This window comes from Silurus meridionalis, chromosome 17, assembly GCF_014805685.1.
Source record: "Silurus meridionalis isolate SWU-2019-XX chromosome 17, ASM1480568v1, whole genome shotgun sequence".
NCBI classification, from domain to species: Eukaryota; Metazoa; Chordata; class Actinopteri; order Siluriformes; family Siluridae; genus Silurus; species Silurus meridionalis.
In genome coordinates, this window is record NC_060900.1 from 9,449,006 (window position 1) to 9,471,158 (window position 22,153).

The window sequence follows — 22,153 nt, forward strand, 5'->3', positions numbered from 1 at the left end:
CTGGAACATGTTGTACGACATGTATGTAGCAGTCTGGTGACACCTTCTTTACAGCTTGCCTTGGTAGTTCCGAAACTCGCTTACCCTAGGTGAGAGTCATCTTACTTGCAGGAGACATGAGGAACCAAAGCCTAGAGTTTCTAAATCACTCAGGTGGGAATCCATCGTCTTCTGGTTGTTTCACATACCATCAACATGTGAAGTAACTAGCATCATGCCGCGAAACTATTGAACAAAAGCACGGTCCTTGTGCTTTTACATATGGAGGTTCGGGCTATCGCCTGTCAAAGATTCAAAAGATTGACTAGAAAACTGAATGCCTCCCCTAGAACATTGAATGACACGCAAGAGGTTTCTGCCTTGGATCCGTTAATTGCCACGTTTGCATTGCTATCACAAATGTATTGGGGTAACGGGGGCGCAGGTACTTACCATTGTGGAAGACAAAATCGGCATGGTTCCTTGACCTTCTAGGCCGTAGCTCTTCTCGGCTGCAATTGCTGCACTCCAAAACTTCTTGTTGGCGGCGAACGGGTCCTGTTCGGACTTGGGATGTAGCTCATGGTCGGTCACACATGCATCCCATAATATGTAGGGTTCTGCTCCCTAAGCCCTTGGCAAACCTCTTCCCCAAAATATCCAGTGCTAAAGCTTTTCATAGGAATCAGACCAGCAGTTAAAAAGCTGGTGATGTCAGACTCGCCCAGCGTCGGAGCTTATCTATCGACATCAGCATTGAGCCGTGTCCAAAAAGATGTAAAACTGTTTCGATCTCATTTCAGGAGTAGGCAAGCGTGCTGTTAGACCTCGCGGTTGACAATACGTTCAAAGAAACATTTAAATACGCTGAGTCTAATAGAGGAGTCATTTAGTAACAAAGCAGGAGGACCCATGTCTGAATAGTCCCATAAAGAAAGTTAAAGGATGAACCAATCGCCTAAATTGTCCCAGTTAAGAAATCCCTGTGTTCGAGTATTTCGGAAGTTTGGTCCCAGGAAAAAGCCCGGGTGTCCCAAGATCACCAAGACTGTGTGGTTGCAACGTAACATTTGAGATTTTTGACTATAAGCGAAGAACGTCACATAGGCCGAGCTTCCTAGAAAATCCGTATTCAGTTATTTAGCTCTTTCACCGTACCAACTGCACTCGTGTGGAAACCAGTGCCCCTAATGTTCAAGAGTAGGAAAAAGGGGCAGCAAAATACGGTGTACACATCAGACAAATTCACGGTGTTGTCAGCCAAGTTCTGTTTCTGCGGGATAAGATGCATTCCAAAAGTAGTGGGTCGGACAGCCTCCACTGAACGGTGAAGACGCTTCTCTAGGGGTTACATTAAAGAGAACCTCATTACCTGGCAATGCGCTTACCGGGCTCGGATTGGTTAAAAGGGTTACCCAAAACCCGCAACTTCGGGTTCCTCAAAGGCGGGATCTCATGATTTGCCCATCGAGAAGAACCTTTGTCGAAATAAAGAGGCCAATAGAATAACCTGAGCTATTCGAGATCATATCTCACTCACCCTAATAACAAACCAGGATGCAGTGAGAATTCCTTCTCGAAAAGTTCCCAGTAATCCCAAGTAGGTCGTCGCACTTGTGCAGTAACAGTCAGATGCTCTCTCCCAGGATATTGGACGGAGATTCATATCGCCCACCACGCTTCAGGAGTGTGGCTGGAATAACAAGTCTATGTGGCAGGCCTTGTCTCTTAGTTTCCTTTTAGGATTCATGAAACCATGTCCTACATGGGTTTCCCTGCTCTGACAAATTGGAGGTCCGGCGTCACTCCTCTTATTCGGAGTCTTAGGATGGTTGCGCCCGGCTGGTTAAAAAAAATCGCAAAAGAACACCTGATAGACCCTGTCGTTGATTCCCTAACGGCAGCGGAAAGAAATTTCTTCATGAGGTCGTCGGAGGCAGGAGTTTAGCAAAACATGCACCCGTTCCGCCTAGTCTTCGGAGATTTAGCCGATTGACAAGAAGAAGGTTCCAACAATGCAAAAGGCAAAATCTCCTCGCCATTATTCTATGCAGCCAAGATCGCCTGGGTATAAACAGTAATCTCAGGATGTCCGTCATCGATACAGGGTGGCTCGGCATAGGTGGCTTCCTCTTATTAGGGGCAGACCGAAAATAGCGTGGTGGGAACAATCAGTAACGCGGGCTTACGGTTTGTCAAGGGAAGGAAATCCTGACGTGGAAACAATCAGAATGGGCAAAACAAACTCAGTGTATATCGACCATGGGCTCTGTTTGTTCGGGTATGGAACATCTCGATGCGTACTGTCCTCTCAGAACTGAGGCGTATATTTGTACCATCGGGGGTGCGCGGAATAAACCACCCCAACCGTCACAGTAAGTTCACGCGATCCCATTGGTCATCCTCTATTAAAAAAATCGGTCTCGCTACCTCAAAGACGCTAATTACAGGCGAGCCGCGCCTTTTTTTTTTACCACTTTCAATACCTCGACTGTCTCCGAAACGCCGTTCGATCTCAGGGCAATGTACGTAAAGTCATACGCAACATCGTTGTATGACCACATTTCATCCGAAGCCGGCTTCTCTTGGCTAGAGAGCTCAGAAGTAAAATTTTCTTCATTCATCAGCTAGGAAAAGGTTCGCGCAGGGAAATACAAATTAAAGCAACTGCTCAGAGACACCATATTGCCTATGTTTCAAGAACAGGCTCAATCCTTGTTTCATGGAAACGTCGAAAGTTTTACTTATGAGGGCATACTGAGATTGTTTCCCTATAGAAAAGATCAGGAAAAGGGCGAAGAAAATTTAGCTCTGAGAGTTGTGTTTTACTGCACTGTAAAACTGGATACTTTTCTGGTTTGAGGACCCCAGTTACTAATGACACCAGAAATAGATTCCAAGGATGGAGCCGGTTCAGAGTGACTTCCTAGAATCCAATTGAGACTTTGGGACTGCAGCTGGGGGAAACCATCATCCCGGCATTTCACAAATCCGATTTTCTCGAGCTAAGATAAACATTTTTAGAGATTGCCATCGACAATGCGCCTCGTTGGGTAACACGGGAGCCCATATTCGGACAGAGATGGGGAACAGTTTTCATAGGCCAAAAAACCAACTGTTAAAATTCCTTAGGGAAGGCCAATTTCAGGCTAAAGTTGTTTATGCAGAAGATCCCTCTGAAAATCCAGGACTCCTGCGCACACAGTTTCGAGCACGGCGTAGAAGGGGCAACTTCAACAAGGAGGTGTCCTAGGAACGGTAAAATCAGAGAAGAAGAGGAGATTCTCATCCTGTCTGGAGAAGGTCCCTGTATGTGCGCCAGCAGTTCGCGAAGTAAGGAAATTGAATTTGCAAAGCATCAGGTCAGTGCTGCAGCTAATTCTCCGGGTTCATACTGCCCGGGATACCAGAAATCGACGATTTATCCTCATGTTCCATACCAAACAGCGAATTTCTTGAATTGAAAGAGACAGTGCAGGGGCCTTGTGCACCGATTCCTTTAGTTCTAGATTGTTTCAAGCGATGTGCTCCAATTTGATATGGCTACTGGCTATTTTTCTTGTGTCCCTATGGTTGGGACGCAGCTTCCCCTACAGAATAACAGGATGGTCCCCTCAGGCTGAGCCGCACGAGTCCTAGCCTAGTAGGGTAAACTTACCAGCATGGTGAAAATCATCACATCAACCGAGAAATCACGCAGGTAAAATAGAAGGCGTACCCGCATGTTAGCGGTCCCAAGATCTGTCAAAAATCCTAGAGAAGAGGGCTGCTCTAAGGAAATGGGCGGCCGGTGTATAGTCCTCAACGATGAACTGCACCGCTCCCCTATTCCCCTCCTGGTAGCAATTTCAGTACCATCTGAACTAAGATTCTTCTGAAAACAAAATTCAGTAAGTGACACGATCGGATAAAGGAACATTATCAACATCAGCGATCTATAATCGATGGTCGTTTAGGAACGGCAATCTGACCAGTTCATGAAACCAGAATGCCATAGGGGGTCAAGGAAGTTTAACCCAAAGACAGCATAAATGACCAGGTAAAGTTGCCCATTGTCTGAAGCACAATAAAACACCGTGAGAGGTGCCCTGAAACGGCATGATTACAACACCTATCCTGCGTCTTTTCGTTTCATTGAATGGCTATTAACTCCCCCGATTGAGTTGGTGTCTTGCATGCCTAACACCGTATGTTGCTTACTGTTTTACGCTGGATCCAAAATGAAAGTGTGGGTCCAGAAAAGGCCTGCTTTTGTCAACCAGGACATGATCGACTGTGCCACTGTCAGATGTTTATGGCCAACGTCGGGCTTCAACGGACTGCCTGAATGTTTATCGGCTGTCGGCTTCTAGATCTTAAGTACCAAATAGGGGAAGTCTCAGTAAATCCTATCACGGCAGCACTGCACTTTCAGGAGTAGTTCCGCCACTTCTTAGGAGGCTTAAACTTAGCTTAAAATCTACGGGCACCCAGAGATTTGCAGTCTAGTTCAGCATTACGACATCTTCACTCTTGAGGATCGGAAACCAGAATAAAGGAAGGTCGTTTTTTCCATCTTACCTTTTCGCAGTCTGTGTCGAGAACTCAATCTGTTTTCCACAACTGTTTTTTGAAACATATGTCCCAGGTTCGGATAGAATTAGTAACCTGGCCTCCGGCATTGATCCGAAAACAGTTTTTGTACTGCCGTTAAAAGCAGTTTGGGACCCAAGATGAGATGGTTTTTACACTAGAAAAAAAAACTCAGATCATATAGACCAGCTCTTGGAAGCATCTTAAGAAAATTCGGCAGCCTGATCACCCAGAATCTGCCCTGGTTCTCCTTGTCAACGGATCTGTTCAGCCATTACTCCTGCCCTGGAAGTGTGCGAACCATATATGCCAGGCATCTGAGGATGGGAACGCAGGTTTCCTGTCGTTATCATCATGTCGGCCTGCTCAACTTCCGCATGCCTGAATACGGACGGTAAAGTATACCACCAATTCTACTCAAGTTAAAAAAAAACTCTCGTCAATTGCCATGATACCAGAACTGTTAGGGACGCTTTGATCGTGGCGTATTGTACTAACGATTAAATTCTTAAAATCATAGAATCGAACAGCTGCCTGGTAGAGTTGCCAAGAGATTTCGGTCAAGCTGATTAACCCATCACAACATTACTTTTTGCATGATATCCAAAGCAGGTGTGGTTTATTAATTTCTAGAACAGCAGTCGCAGAGGGATGTGGAAAGAGAGTAACCAGATGCCTGGAAGCACTAATACTATAACAGGAAGTCCAGGCCGTACTTTTGGGGTCGGTCACCGTTGAACACGACAGCATACCATGTCGGCTTGTGGCAGCCCTGGCTTTCTCACTGAGATCAAAAAGCTGTGAACGGACGAGCTAGGGCATATGCGAACAAGAAAGCATGCCTTCATCTTTCACCGCTATTTTCACCGTGATGGCCATACGGTGAGAATCAAAGCAGGTTAGAGAGTAAAATCCAAGATTCAAAGTGTTTTAAAGTACCAAGCTTCTGCGCTAACCTCCAAATTCTCGCCCTTATACGGGAAACTCTAGAAAGCCTAGGGAGACAAAGCTGGTTCTATCTAAGGGCCATCTCTGCTGGAGAACAGGCGGGTAGACGAGAATGATCAGAACAATCAACTTCTCACTCTTCTCCCTCTATCCAGTAGTGAGAGGCTTCCAGGATTCAGTAGCCCCTACATTATAATTTCCATCGGGGTGGGAATGTCAAAGAATCAAGAAATCATTTTCAAAAAACTTCCGCCAACTAGAACCCTTAAGTAAGGCAAACTAAGGTTTTCCCGTTCGATTTAGGCCGTCATCAAAGCGTAATTAAAGCAGAAAACGGCACAGCTCGACCCTTCGATATTTTCTGCCGGGGTTTTAAACATCCTTAAGGAAATTTGAAATATTGTATTACATGATGGCCTTCGGGCTATAAGAATTTGATTTGGCACATGTAATTTCGTATTACAAATGGATGTTCTAAAAATATTTAGATGGGATTGCCAGGATTGCATACATTGACGTATGAGCCACTGGAAGGCTCAATAGCAGCTTTCCCTTATGTCCGCCAAAAAATATTAGGTGTGCAGCAAAAGCCCCAGGAAATTGCACACCTTTTGCTTTGATGACCTGATTGTTTGCATACCATGTGCGGGTCCCTGTTGAGGCGAGATGTCCAAGTATGACAGCGTTGTCCTCAGCAGTTCCAATACATTTCTGTGAACATAATCATGTTTTTCGTGAGTCATGTGAGCTCCAAAAATATGGATTGATTATGAAAGCTTGGATGTCAGTGCATATCACTCATCAAAAGCATGCTTTAGTTGGTGAACTATTTGGTTTTCAACATGTACAGGTTTCCTGTTTGATCATGATGGAGCACTCGTTCATGATCAGCACCCAGCACTCTAATGTGTGCAGATCATTAACATCTATTGCCTTTAATACCCATTTAAGATTTCTAAATTAACAGCTTGCTTCTACTGTGGAAGCCTTTGACCACTCGGACTTTGTTCATCTCATTTCCATTGAAGGTTCATTTGAGACCCACTGTGAATGCTAGAATCGTTAAATCAAAGTAAAAAGACAGCATAAGCAATGTGCCATTGTGTATTTACCAAGTCTCAGTAGATGCCTTCTTACACCATACACCTTCTATGTTTGGTGAACTATTTGTTGTTTACATGAACTGGTTTCTTTATTTGTGATGGCCAAGAAGAACAAAATTGATTTAGTAGCAGTAAAAATGTACTAAAAATAAAGAAATTCTGGTATGTTGCATATTGAAGTTTTCCCATTTACACTGGTGCACACCTTTTTTTTTGGACCTGATTGTTTGCATACCATGTGCGGGTCCCTGTTGGTAGATGTCCAAACGTTGTCCTCAGCAGTTCAATACATTTCTGTGAACATAATCATGTTGTTTGTCAGTCATGTGAGCTCCAAAAATATGGATTGATTGAAAGCTTGGTCAGTGCATATCACTCATCAAAAGCATGCTTTAGTTTGGTGAACTATTTGGTTTTCAACATGTACAGGTTTCCTGTTTGTTCATGATGGAGGAGAAAATCGTCAAATTTTGGGTGCTTTAAAAATTTTTTAAATGGTCTTGGTTTGATGCCATACAGCTCAATAGGCACCTGGGGATGTAGCTCAGTGGTAGAGCGCGCTTTGCATGTATGAGGTCCTGGGTTCAATCCCAGCATCTCCAAGCTACTTCTTTATAATGCATAAAATGTCTATAAGTTTTAGATGCGCATATTCTTGTTGTATGGTTGTGAGTCATGTGAGCTCCAAAATATGGATTGATTTTGAATGTGCATATTACGCAACACTTTAGTTTTAAGTGAGTTGGTATGTTGAATGACACCTCAAGCTCTCTTAAATGGCATGATGGCCAAGTGGCAAGGCGTTGTAAACTGAAGATCATGGGTTCAATCCCATTCATGCCTGTTTGTGTATCTTTGCTCACTTTCATCTTGTCCAGTTCAATAAATTTCTGTTCAACTTGAAGCAGCTTCTTGATTTGCCTTTGTGTTCTTCAGGCAAAGCTCAAATCGCAGAATTGTGTTTTGGGATGTTTATAATAGATTTAATTGCAAGCGTGAGGTCCTGGTCTGAATCTTACACTTCAACAGGCCAGCTGGGGATGTAGCTCAGTGGTAGAGCGCATGCTTTGCATGTATGAGGTCCTGGGTTCAATCCCCAGCATCTCCAAGCTACTTCTTTATAATGCATAAAATGTCTATAAGTTTTAGGTGCGCCTATTCTTGTTGTATGGTCAGTCATGTGAGCTCCAAAAATATGGATTGATTCTTGAATGTCAGTGCATATTACAACAAAAGCATGCTCTATTTTAAATGTGAGTTGATATGTTGACACTCAAGCTCTCTTAAATGGCATGATGGCCAAGTGGCAAGGCGTCGTCTTTAAACCGAAGATCATGGGTTCAATCCCCATTCATGCCTGTTTGGTTCATTCTTCTTTGCTCACTTTCATCTTGTGCAGTTCAATTAAATTTCTGTTCAACTTGAAGCAGCTTCTTGATTTGCCTTTGTGTTGTTCTCAGGCAAAGCTCAAATCGCAGATTTGTGTTTTGGGATGTTTAATTATGGTTTAATCTGCAAGTGAGGTCCTGGTCTGAATCCTTACACTTCAACAGCTACAGCTGGGGATGTAGCTCAGTGGTAGGCGCATGCTTTGCATGTATGAGGTCCTGGGTTCAAGCCCAGCATCTCCAGGTTGTTTCTTTAAAGACATAATTTAGCAACCTCCTAAATGTTTCTGCTTCCAGTTGTAACCTATCTCACTACAGCCCATATTACCTGATACATATCAATGTAGCACCCTCAAAATATATTGTTTATTTTGTGTTCAACAGATATACTGTATATTCTGAAATATGCCAGATTTGCCCTGTTTATAAAACCTTTTTGATAGTAACATTTAATATTAATTCATATTTGTTAAAGTTGTGAGATGTTTGAAATATCTGCTGTTTGGTCCTTTGAACCTCTGTCATTTTATTTGTATTGGATGGTCAGGTGTCAGTTTTGTTATCCAATGAGTGCCATCAGAGCAGTATAATCTGAATGAGGCAAAAACACACACACCAAGATGGCTGAGAGAGTTGTCTTTGTAGGATTGATTACATTACTGGTTATCAAAGTTGCAGTGATTTTTTTCTGGGTTTTCTTTGTCAGTGTGTAACTTTGGTAAAAAACTTTTAGCTGTTAAATGCCACAATCTTACTGAAGTGTAGCCACGCCATAGCCATGTGCAAATGCTAATAGCTTCATTTGCCCCATTTCTTCAGTATAGTGTGCATCAGATGCTGCTGTAGCTGTTGCTACTGTATGTGTGCTCATTCTGTAGGTTAATGAATGTCTGTCTTTGCTCTGACCACAGCTTCATGACGTTTCTTCATTGCGTATTTCACCATATCGGTTTGGATAGATGGTCACATCATCTTACTGTTATCATCTTTCTGTTACCAAGGAACCATGAGCACAGACAAAACCATGAGTCTACACTGTGGTACCACAAAGATGAAACTTATAGGTAAAAAAACCTGTGTTCATTTATTTTATGTGAATTACAAAGACATGTTGAAAGGTACTCATCTAGTTCTAAAAAAATACAAATACATTTTGATGTTTAACATTTAATATTTGGTCTGATATTTAAGTTGTGTGATTTGTGTGATCTCTGATTTGATTTGTTTCCCAAATAATTATGGTGTTTAAGTACATGTGCATGGGGTTTATGCTCAAAAAAAAAACAAATGGGTTGTAGCTATACTCAAGCTAACCAGGCCTCTCACTCTCATTGCATGTCCAGTTTAGTTTAGTTTGTGTATGCATCCTGATTTAAAATTTTAGTAACCTCTCATCAATTAATTTCATGCACATGATAAATCCTATAATTGAGAAATTAAGTGACATCTGCGATCTTGTTTACTGTTGTTTTGTTCATGTGAGCATAAAAAAGGGAAAGTCAGTGTTAAATGAGTAAACCATAGTCATTTATGTTTCAGAATTATTATTTTATTTTTGTCTGTGTATCTGCTGATATAACATGGAGTCAAACAGACTATCAAATGGTGTAAAGGTAAAGGTATGGTAAAAGCATTTGTTAGTAGGTTTCTCTTGATGTTACTGATGAGACTATGTATAATCTGGATGAGGCTGAAGTTTGGTCCTGTAAAATAAGACTGTGTTGAACACTTCAGTAAAAGCAGTTAGTTTTAGTCGAAACTTTTGTGTGATCAAGTCTGACATACCTGAACAGTTACTAGCTGGAGATGAGTTTGGACCTTGATAGTGAATGTTACTGAGACCCATGTTCATGTAACTGATGAAAGAGACTTTCAGTCCAAGTTACTGTCATTTTTAAAATAAAGGAAGACACTAGCTGATGTCAGGTTTACTAAACTCTGCTTCTGCTCCACCCACCGCTCCAGACCTGAACACAAAGCTGGTGGCCATCTCCTCACTAGTTGAAAATGTCAAGCCACGCCTGTCCAGGGCTATTGCATGTTTTCAGGTGAAAACATGAAATCCATGGAGAAGTCATGCTTGAAGACCACATGTTGAGCAGTGGCAGTGTTCTGATGTTGTTAGAGACAGAGTAGCTGAGTGTAAAGCCAGCAGCAGATATGGTCAGAGGTTTGAGAGTCAATCAGGCCACTGCCAATGACTACCATAAAGCCCTATGCTTTTGGAACCACAGACAGTGCAGCTGATCTCATGGTGAGTTGCGTAACACATTCCAGCAAGATGGTGAGAAATTATCAGCCTACTTACTCAGATTAGACAAGCTATTGCATGCAGTCTATCGTAAAGGTGGAATTGAAGTGAAAGACATGAACCCACTGATCAAGTTGCTGAGGCTCTCTGCCCCATGATCTCTGTAGCCCCCATAAGACTGACACAAACTCAAGCCTCCTCCCAGCTTTACTGAGTTGCTTTGGGATGTAAGAAGAAAGAGATGGTCCTTGAAGACCGAATGAAAGTTTTCTTTAGCTATTAGTTGCAGAGTGTGCTACAGCCTCAGTTGTATCTGTACTACCAGAGTCTGCGCCAGTCCTGCAAGATCCTGCAATGAGTTTAAGGAAAACATTTTAAGGTCTCAAGACTGAGGTTGCCTCTTTTCGCCTCTGTGACTGCATTAAGTATGGCACAGCAGGTAGACCAGAACCCCAGCCAAGCTACTGGGAACTCAATGCGTGTGAGAGACTCCCAAACCTCAATCGTGCTGATGTCTTTTGTTACAAATGTGGTGAAGATGGTCATTTCCAGCAGTGTCAAAATCTCAGAAAAGTGAACAAGCGTCTTGAAAATAAACAGCCGGAAACTTTCCAGGGCTCAGTAAACACTGGCGCTCGGAGAATGTTCCACATGTGACACGCTACCAACGCTAACCTGCCAGAGGTTTAGTTGGGTTTGTTAGAATTGAGGGCATCTGAATACTTAAAGGTTCATTTGCTCCAAAGCCCTTATGCTTTCCTATTGTGGTGAAGCACTTTGCATTTGTGGAATAGAGTTAAAAGAGAAGCATACATGAGTTGTGTGGAGATGTTTGTCTTTCCTGGGTCATACAGACTGAAAGTTTCCTGATCCTGTGTTGTCATCAACCAGTTTTTCTGATGTGCAAAGACAGGACAGAAAACTGCATGCCGCAGGACAGTAACAAAGTTGGTACCATCTGAGACTTTTATGGTATAAAAGATGTGGGAAAGCTTTTGAGGTTTGAAGTCTTGACCCTGTCTTTCAATGCCAACAAAACTGTCTATGTGATGTTGAGCAGAGAAGTGAGGTGTCCTCTATCAGATGGAGAATTTTCACCCAGTTGCTTTTTGTCAGAAAAACCTGTACAGAAATAATTACACGATGTTTCTGGTTTAAATCTGTTGTCAAAGTTTGTACCTCTGTCAAGTTTGAGGTCAGATAATAATCCTTTAACTATGTCTTCATGCAAATTCAGGGGATCTTTCATTGTCAACTGATTTTAGTCTGAATGTGGTAAAGCAGTCATGCATGCTTGTGCTCATGAGACCACATACTTCTTATGGAGAAGGAACATGCTTAAGATAAACTGTGACATGTAAAGAAGTACCTCACTATCTGGAGAATCAGTTTTGTCAGGTGCATCCACCAAACAAATTTGTTTGCAGCTGTTGCTACAAAGTTCAGAAAATGTATCCAGTCTTGCTGACCAATCTGCCAAAAGAACACGCTCCGGACTATCCTGGTGGCAATGGTTTTTTTCAATGACGAGACACAACTCTACAGACCCTGCTAAAGATTGGGCTGTAGAACGCGATGGAGGTCCTTGATCACTACCCTGGCCGCCGGCTCAGTTTTAGTTGTCCGAGAATGGGTCCTACCCAACTCCTGAACGGCACAAGATTGAATTACCCTTCCTTGTGATTAAGTTGGATATCGATTCCTTGTCTGCTACCTACCAAATCAAGCCAGTTCACTGCGCCAAATATGTGGGATGATCGCTTTTTCTAACGCTTGGATCTAGGATCAAGGCCAGGCCCGGCTGCTACGGTAAACCCGGTTGTGGGAATGTACTGAGCACCATATAACAATTTCTAATGCTTTGGCTGCAATGCAGTTTTTTACATGCAGACACCTTCCCCGCTTAGCTCAAAGAGGCGTTAAATGACATAAAGCTCAAAGCAAACAGTGCCTCCCCTCTTCCCCGTTACCTGTAATTCTTGTTGTAAGTCCAACCATATCTTTGCTCATATAACGAACTGTGGGGCAGACCTCTTCTCTCACGTGGACTGCTGCGGTCTTCCACTCTACTACATGCGAGCATGGAGGAAGACCCTACTTTTTGGGTAGGGCATTGATAAAAAGAGACAGTGGAACTGTTTGGAAAAGCTTTTGGGGCTTTGTCCTAGGCAGGCGCCTAAATTCTGCGGAATTGAAGTCCTGCAACTAACGAAGTTGACTAGCCTTCTGGTGCGAAACTTGCTCGCCAGTTGACCATGTGAAACATTTAGCTTGACTGGACCCCAGGTTTTGCCTGCCATTTGGATCAGCTACTGCCAGGGCTAACAGCTTGAGGAACGGGAATACGGCTATGTTGGTGGCTAATCTTTTGCGGGAAATCCGAAAGTTTAACCAAAGAAAACTTTTCGCTCTTGGGTTAAAAGACCGAAAACATAACAACTCCCAACTGTAGACAGAGTATCGTATGGCCGAAACCCGGATGTGTCCCCGTGGGAGACTAGGCTTGAAGTATTTTGGACGAGTTGAAAGCCTTCACTAAGCGGCGCCTTAACCTAAATCTGCATATTTTCAAATGCTGTCCATACGGAAAAACCGACTTGATATTACCTCGACAATTGGACTCTCGAGGAATGTGCTTGGGAACGAATCTGTTGACCGTTTTTAGTTATCAACCGCGAGCTTTAGCTGCCAATAATGAGGCTGCTGTCTTGACGAATGCCCTCATATGTGTCGGGTAACATCGAATGATTGTCACTGACGCAACGCGGACGTATGCGTCTAAATTGCAGTCTGTCGGTACAGCGAAGGTTCGTTTGGGACTAACACCTCTGGAAAGATGCCTCACGCTCATACGGTGAACCACACAGTGTTCTGGTTGAGGATACCCAATGGCAAAGATTATTGATCTAGGTGCCTGAAAACAGCAGCCCTCAGCTCTACAGTATAAGAGATTGCATTCTAAAAATGATAGAAACATAGGGTTTCAACATGCCCCCAGATGCTTTGTCTTTTCCCATAGAAAATGGCGATGAGCCCAAACTCCTCACATGCTTAAAATCCAAGCCAATCGACTTGTTTGGAAGGATATAGAAGTAGGAAACAGCCTGATTGCCACAATGACCAAGCGGGCACTAAACAGTGGAACGTTAAATGTCCAAAGCGACACTCATGTCAGATGGTTGACTGTCTCTGAGGTTGCCCATGTCTAAGGATCTTGAACGAGTCTTTACCTCGGCTGTAGAAACACAAGAGTTTACTAAAACTTTTGGGCACTCACTGGACAGTCAGCATGTTTGAAAAATCAGGCCACCACTTGTTCTATCAGTGATAACCGAAGCCGGACTATCATTTGCGTTAACATTTGCTGAAGCTGGACATCCCCCACGGTGAACGGAACTGATATTTCAAACAAGATCGGTAATACCTGCCATATTTTACCTAATATGTCTTTACTAAGCTGATGCTACAGGCAAATGGGCACGGAGGCTGGGTTTGGTCTCGATCTAAAGCTTGCGATCCACGGGACGGACAAAGGGACGTTTGCGCCTATACTGGGGTTCGTCACTTAAAAAAGTCAGCCTGTATCGCTAACGTGCCATAAACATTCACCACCGCTTCCAGACTGACCTCAAGGCTTCAATGGGGTCTCCGGAAAGAAAAATCCACCGGCTTCGCCCGTCTCATGCAGACCACGAAAATACTACGTCCTGGGCTTTTGTCATCTCGTGGGACAGGGTTTTTGACCCAATGAGCCGCGCTGAGAAATAGTCTTTGAAACCTTGCTTGTAAATCGTGATCCCAATCACGCTAGTAAGCCTTCAGAGCTCATTAGAGGGTACTGACCCGATGTCCAAGTGCAGAAATAAGGAACCAGAAAAGCTGATTCCGCTGGATGCTTACACTGCCGGAGGCTCACTGTCTCGTGACTGCAGGATGGTTCGGTGAAAGTCGACATTATTCCTCATTCAAGTTTTACTGCATAAAGGTACAGATTCAACAAACTGCCTGGTACAAGATAGTTGCCTAAGTTGAAACCAATCTAGGACCTGAGCCAGCAAGCTTTGTATGACCATGGGCTGTTGTCACGTGTACAATGTCTGATTGAAAAGCTCAGAAATCTTGGGGTACTGCACTAGAAATCGAGCTTGTATTTTTGCCCCACAACGGCCACTGAAGGAACGACTAGGCCTCGGCAACCGTTGTTCTTCCTAGCTGAAAACAAAATAGCCGAGCTGGTACCAGGTTTAGGCTCTAAGGAGTCATGCCTAGAGTTGCGCTAAGCATTGGGCGCAAGCTAGATTATTAGTTATTCTGTTGCAAGACGAGAGGGTTTGTGCACTGTCCCCTCGTCTGAAAAGATGTTCGCAATTTTCATATGCTGATTTTAATGTCAAAACTGAAAGCTACGGGTCTACCAGTTTTGGAAAACGTTGCCACTCAGCCGAGCCTGAGCAATCAAGCCGATGCAGTGACGCAGACGCCCTCAGATTTCTTGCAGTACAAGAATAGCCCGGTGAACGCCTGACCATGCAAGGTGCAACACAACACTGAGACAACCTGGCGATTTGCCATTCAGCGATACAGACTGCCTGCCATGTACAAAAAGCTCCAGACCATGGTCGCTTTTTAGAATCAGCTGCAGTAGTGGACCCCAGTCAGTCACCCTGCCAGTTGCTACAAGCACAGCACGATTTATGGTCCGTCATTTTGCATCATTACATCGAGGACACGGCTCACTGATTCGCATTCTCCAAGTTTTATGTCTGGGCCAGGGCCAGGCTGCTTCAGGATTGCAGGGGTTGAGGACGTGACATGGGTGGGACAACTCTGGATTTAAAAGTTTGCCCCAGCTACTCCTAGACCAGTCAAAGGTTGCAAGGAGCCTGAAGATATGCAATTTCATAAGTTTTCGCTTTTACTAAAACCGTAACCATGGGGAAAACCTACGGTTGCCCAAGCAAGCTTGCCCGACCTGGGGATGGACGACTTAATGATAATTCTCTCTTCCACTATACCGGCTGTTAATATTCACCGTTCATCTTTTTACAAGACCACGCTATCAGGTTCAAATAGGCGGGGATATTTTTGTCCACTTGACCACGTCAGTAGATCGTGTATGGACGCATTCCGATTAAAGACGGTACTTCTTGGCCATTACGGGCGACTCAAACCTATTAGACGAGGCCATAGGATGTAAGTAGTTGTTGCACAGCCCAAGCTAAAAAGACATTTACAAGTAACACAAGATGCGAGTGCTAAATGGTGTAAAGGGTCATTAGCTAATCCCCCTGGTGCTGGAAAGATGAACTATTGTCTTTACTTAAAGCCTGTCAACTGCCAAAAATCTTGCTGGTCGAGGCTGTCAGTACAAGCTGTGTCTATATATAAACTGGGGTCAGCCAGAGAGTGGGATAAAGAGTTTTGATCACTATGGGTGCTGGTTTGCCGGTTTACGTGCACTCACTAACTTTGTCAAGCAGTTAGTTTCTGCTGTTTTAGTTTTCGCCACTACGAAATTGAGAGTCCGTTCTATTTTCCAGTGGTTAGAGTAAACTAGAATCCGTCAAAACCACCCTTTGATAGGTTTGGTTTTACGGTTTTGAAAACCAAAAACATGCAAGATCTGATGACCTTTAGATGCTGCTCTGTCTGATACAGAGCCTCCCTAATCAGACTCTTCCGGCTTATTTTGCTTCTAGACAGTCATTTTTTGGAAACATGATGGGAAGACTCATGTCTCCTACTGAAAGTAGCCGGTACACCTCTGTTTAGCATTCGCTTGTAAAGCTCCCTACATAGCATTAAAAATGCACGATGCCTTAGGGGCTTACAACTACACTGGCATTCTGTTCGTTGATGTCTGCAACCTCCCTAGAACCACACCTGGTACCGGGAATGTTAAAATTTTCAGTCTTGCACGGGCCTTCGGGACTTAAAAACATGTTTAAAGACATAACGTATGTGGCCCGTGGATACGCTCATTGGTGTATGCATCCAAAACAGAAATGGCTGAACGTGTTGACAATGTTTTGTTTCTGTCAAAAAATGAGAGGGGTATGACTGCCACATGCCAGGATCTGTTTTTAGCAAATTTGCTTCGAAATCGTATGATGAGGACTCCAGCGTGGAATGTCCTGGACCGTCCATTTTAGAAAAATGCTCAGAGTCGGAAACTTGTGGTTCGAGGCCCAGGGGATTGAGCTACAAATCAGCTAATCTTGTGAAATGTGTCAAATTTCGTTTCTGCTTTATTAAGGCGAATAAACGGAGACCAGGCGATTACGGACCATAGGTAATGCACCATAGTAAGGACTTGATCCGGCACAAGAACCCCTATGGACGGCGTGTTGCTTACAGAACCCAGATAAGTTTCTTCCAGCGCGGATTTGAAGACTCCGGAGTTTAAAAGCCATACTTAAAGTTTCTTTTGAAAGGATGCACCTCCAGAACATTCGGAGTGGCGCTACCTCATTAACGAATTTTTGGAGGTACATAATCTCAACGTTTATATCCTTCCAGATGGTTCGACAAGTTTTTCCGGTTTTAGGTGCCGATTTCAAATGGAGCTGAACGCTTGTATGCCCAAGAACTGGACCCTTGGCTTTCGACAGAGCTTAGCGAAGCATGCCAAGAGATAAAACAACCAAGGGTGAGAGATCTGCCTGGTTACTCACCGAACATGCTGCTTGTTTGATGGAAACTTACCTCCCTTGCCCAAGGTTTAAGGACAAACAACGTTAGTTCTTAGAGGAATCGCCTTTGCTAAGGCGGTTGGATCTTTGATTCGTACCAAATGTTGCCACAGTACATGCCTATTCTGTAGAACCTTGGATTAAAAGTATAGGCGGAGATCGGCATTTTGCACCACACCTCTATTGCGTGAATTATTTTATGGTCATCTGAATAGGCCTGGCATTTGACATTTCTAGAGGGAATTAACAGAAACTAGAAAATGGTAAAAGCACCATCATTTGATACCAGATTTCATAGTTAGTGGATTTAACGGTCCAATAATAACACGTGCTACTTTGGTAACACTGCCTAACTGATTTAAAATTTTCCTTGGCCCTATCGATGATAGTCATCAATCCTTGTTCATCTCATTCCCTGACAAGTGTGGTTCATTTGAGACCCACTAGGTAAGGGTAGGGGCTGCAAAGGCATTGGAAAAGAACCGTTGGCGTGTAACCAAATCAAAGTCCAAGATGTATGGAAAGACAGCAAATCCTTTACAGGTATCCGCCCGATACCACCTGTTTTGCACCCAGGGTATTGGGTCCGGCCTAAGGTTTACATCTAAGAAAGTCTCAGTAGTTTTGTGCAAAGTGCGCACAACTTCTAAAAGGAAATACAGCTCAGCAAAATACACCCTTCTATGTTTGGTGAACTATTTGGTTGTTTCAACCAAAATGAACTGGCTTCCTTAGCGATCTCTGATTTATTTGTGATGGCCAGTTTTACTTTAGACAACGGATGCGGGTAACTTAATCCACCTAAAGTATACAAGCACCCATATGATCCGTACACACTAAAATGTACTAGGGGAAATAAAGAAATTCTGGTATGTTGCATATTCGGGCCACAATTACTGACTTTGCAGGTGCATTGACTTGGATATCAAAATAGTCCTACACTGTTGCCTGCCAGGCGACCATGTAATTTGCTGGTTTCTTCGAGTTCGCCAATTCATTTCTAGGTTAGCGTAAGGAGGCCCCAAAGCCTCGCCCATTACTGGGCAGTCAATGAACTTAAAAGACAGAAATTACGTATGTAAAATGCATCATGCCACCAGAAATCAACTACCTATACCGGCACTGCTTTGTGCACACCTCTAGGCAAGAAATCTAGCGGTGCGACTCTCCCGGGATGTTTTTCACAGGAAAAACCAACTACCTTTGCATGTCTTCCTCAGCACTCTACATATTTCCCGGATCTTGGTCGGAAACCTCCTAAAAAGATCCTATGTTACGGCACTTCAATTAACACCTCTTGAGATTCCTCTAAAAGCTAAATTAATCCTGGGTGGTTTTTGGCACTATGCCTACATGGGGTACCACGTACTCACTTCACCGTCGCTTCTGGAAGCTCTCGATAAAGAACGATATCATCCTGTGGCCAGGCTCCTATGTTGATTGCAGACATGTCAAAAACCATCTCAATCTCGACCCCTGTGAGTCGCGCTCACTAACTTTTAGTTTGTCACCGGAATGTGGGATTCTTCACTTGATGAAACATCGTTTAGGCATGAGACCTGTGCCGCTCTGGAATAAACTCATTTCTAATCTTGCGCCCATGCACCTGATTTTTGCCGTGTTTTCTACTATCGGCTGCTTCTGCAAGGGAACAGGTAAACCTCATCATCTTTAGCTCTGCCTCAGCGAATAAGGTCTTCCACCTCCTGTCTTTTACTCAATGCTACTGTCGATAGAATCCACCTCCTAATTGATAGAGGTCTTATTCACTGGAAATGGCTTTTCACCACAGCCCTGCAGCCTATATCAACTTTGCACCCTTTCATTCTTGCAGATACCTACTATCACAAATCACTCCTGCCCTTTTCTCCACCTGGCACACGTCACTATGCCCCCCTGCACTCTCTCATTTCTTTACTTGACAGTCACCTGAAACATGGCATCGCTGATTGTTTTCTCCATTACTTGCACCTGTAGTAGTTACCAGGTACATCTGTTGAAAATCCTCCACCTTCTAGCATGGCATGTCAGTTCTCAGTCTGCAACTGCACCACTCACTGCCTTAACTCGGCTCTCATTCACACACATGTATTCTGTCTTACTCCTACTGAGTTTCATTTTCTCTCCAGCGCATATCTCCACCTCTCCAGGCTCTTCTCAACCTGCTCCCTACTCCCACAACAAATCACAATATCATCCGCATCATAGTCCAGGAGGCTCCTGTCTGACCTCGTCCGTCAACCTGTCCATCACCACTGCAAACAGGAAAGGGCTCAGCCGATCCTTGATGCAGTCCAACCTTCACCTAAACCAGTCTGTCGTACCTACTGCACTTCACTGTTGTCACTGTTCTCATACATGTCCTGCACCACCTCACAGACTTCTCACACACCTGACTTCCTCATACAATGCAACTCCTCTTGGCACCCTGTAGGCGAAAACCTGGGTTCACTGTCTAAATCCACACAATGCAATTCCTTCTGTCCTTCTCTATACTTCTCCATCAACATTCTCAAAGCAAATAAGGCATCTGTGGCGCTCCTCCTTGGCATGAAACCATACTGTTGCTCACAGATGGTCACCTCTTCTCTCAGCCTGGCTTCCACTACTCTTTCCATAACTTCATGGTGTGACTGATCAACTTAATTCCCCTGTAGTTACTTCAGGTCTGCACATCTCCTTTATTCTTAAAGATCGGTACAAGCCACTTCTTCTCCATTCCTCAGGCATCTTCTCACCTTCCAAAATCCTGTTAAACAATCTGGTCAAAACTCCTGCCATCTCCTAAACATCTCACGCTTCTACTGTCATCTTACCAACACTTTCCACTCTTCATCCTCTTAATCGCTGTCACTTCCTCCTTACTAATCCTATCTACATCCTGCTTCACCATCTCATCATCCAATTCTCTCTCTCTGATTTTCTTCATTCATCAGCTGCTCAAAATACTCCCTCCACCTTCTCAACACTCTCCTCACTAGTCCACATTTCCTATCCATCCTTACTGCTCTAACTTCAGTACATCCTTTCCAACTCGGTCCCTCTGCCTGGCCAATCTGTATAAATCCTTTTCCTTCCTTAGTGTCCAACCTCTCCCTGCTCCTCATATGCCTTTTCCTTGGCGACATCCCTCTTAACCTGCTGCCATCTCCTTGTACTCCTGCCAACTTTTCATCACTCTGTCTATCCCACTTCTGTTTGCCAACCTCTTTCTCCTTATGCTCTCCTGCACTTCTCATTCCACCAGTCTCCTTGTCTTCCTTTCTATTTCCAGATGTCTCACCAAGTACTTTCTAGCTGCCTCCCTCATCACTCCTGCAGTAGTTGCCCAATCATCCAACACCTCCTTAACACCACTGAGCCTCTCTGACCTCTTCCTGAACCTCCTACACTCTTCCTCCTTCAGTTTCCACCATCTTATTCTTCTTTCAGTCCTCACTCTCCTCCTCTTCTTCTTCGCCTCCACAACCATCCAGACCACCATCCGATGCTGTCTAGCTACACTGTCCCCTGCCAACACCTTACAGTCTCAATCTCCTTCAGGTTGCATCTCCTGCATAGCATAGTCCACCTGTGCACCTTCCTCCACTCTTATCGTCACCCTATGATCCTCCTTCTTCTTAAAATAAGTGTTCACCACTGCCATTTCCATTCTTTTAGCAAAATCTACCACCATTTGCTTCCACATTCCTCTCCTTAAAACCATACCTACCCATCACTTCCTCGTCATGTTCCCTTCTACATGCCCATTAAAGTCCACCAATCTTTCCTAGGTACACCATCTACCACTTCATCTAATTCACTCCAGAATCTTTCCTTCTCCTCCATCTCACAGCCAACTTGTGGAGCATAGGCACTGATGACATTTATCATCATCCCTTCAACTTCCACCTTCACGATCATCACCCTATCAGAAACTCTCTTCACCTCACTACACTCTTACTGTACTCTTCCTTCAGAATCACCCCTACACCATTTCTCTTTCCATACCATGATAAAACAGTTTAAATCCACCTCCAATGTTCCTGGCCTTACTCCCTTTCCACTTGGTCTCCTGAACAGCATATCTACCTTTCTCTCCATCATATCAGCTACCTCTCTCCTTTCCCGTCATAGTAGACATTTAAAGTACCAACCCTAACCTCCATTCTCCTACACTGCTCCTTTCCTGCCATCTCTGGACGTCTTCCTCCTCTCTCTTCCTTAACAGTAGCCCAATTTCCACCGGTACCCTGTTCGATACCTGTGGCGGTTGACCGTTAACCCGGGCCTCGACCGATCCGGTATGAAATTCTTATTGTGACCCGTATATTTGATTTGGCACATGTTTTTTTCGCTGGATGCCCTAACACAACCTCCCCATTTAGGCTTGGGACCGGCACTAAAGTGCACTGGCTTGTGCATCCATAATGGCTCGTTGCACACCTTTGATGACCTGATTGTTTGCATACCATGTGCGGGTCCCTGTTGAGGCGAGATGTCCAAGTATGACAGCGTTGTCCTCAGCAGTTCCAATACATTTCTGTGAACATAATCATGTTTTTGGTCGTGAGTCATGTGAGCTCCAAAATATGGATTGATTATGAAAGCTTGGATGTCAGTGCATATCACTCATCAAAAGCATGCTTTAGTTCGGTGAACTATTTGGTTTTTCAACATGTACAGGTTTCCTGTTTGATCATGATGGCACCCAGCACTCCTGTTCATGATCAGCACCCAACTCCTAATGTGTGCAGATCATTAACACCTCTATTGCCTTCGTCCAATACCCATTTAAGATTTCTAAATTAACAGCTTCGCTACTGTGGAAGCACGTTTGGTACCACTCGGACTTTGTTCATCTCATTTCCATTGAAGGTTCATTTGAGACCCACTGTGAAGTACCGCTAGAATCGTTAAATCAAAGTAAAAAAAGACAGCATAAGCAATGTGCCATTGTGTATTTACCAAGTCTCAGTAGATGCCTTCTTACACCATACACCTTCTATGTTTGGTGAACTATTTGGTTGTTTTACATGAACTGGTTCCTCTTTATTTGTGATGGCCAAGAAGAACAAAATTAGATTTAGTAGCATGAAGTAAAATGTACTAAAATAAAGAAATTCTGGTATGTTGCATATTGAATTTTGAGTTTTCCCATTTACACTGTTACACCTTTTTGCTTTTGACCTGATTGTTTGCATACCATGTGCGGGTCCCTGTTGGAGATGTCCAAGTATC

The 22,153-nt window shown here is 43.8% G+C and overlaps 1 non-coding gene across 1 annotated transcript; it reads left to right on the forward strand.

The window, feature by feature from the left end:
* Positions 1 to 7,638: 7,638 nt before the first annotated feature.
* trnaa-ugc lies at positions 7,639 to 7,710 on the forward strand. Its single transcript has one exon. It is a non-coding gene; the product is annotated as a tRNA-Ala (tRNA).
* Positions 7,711 to 22,153: the final 14,443 nt, after the last annotated feature.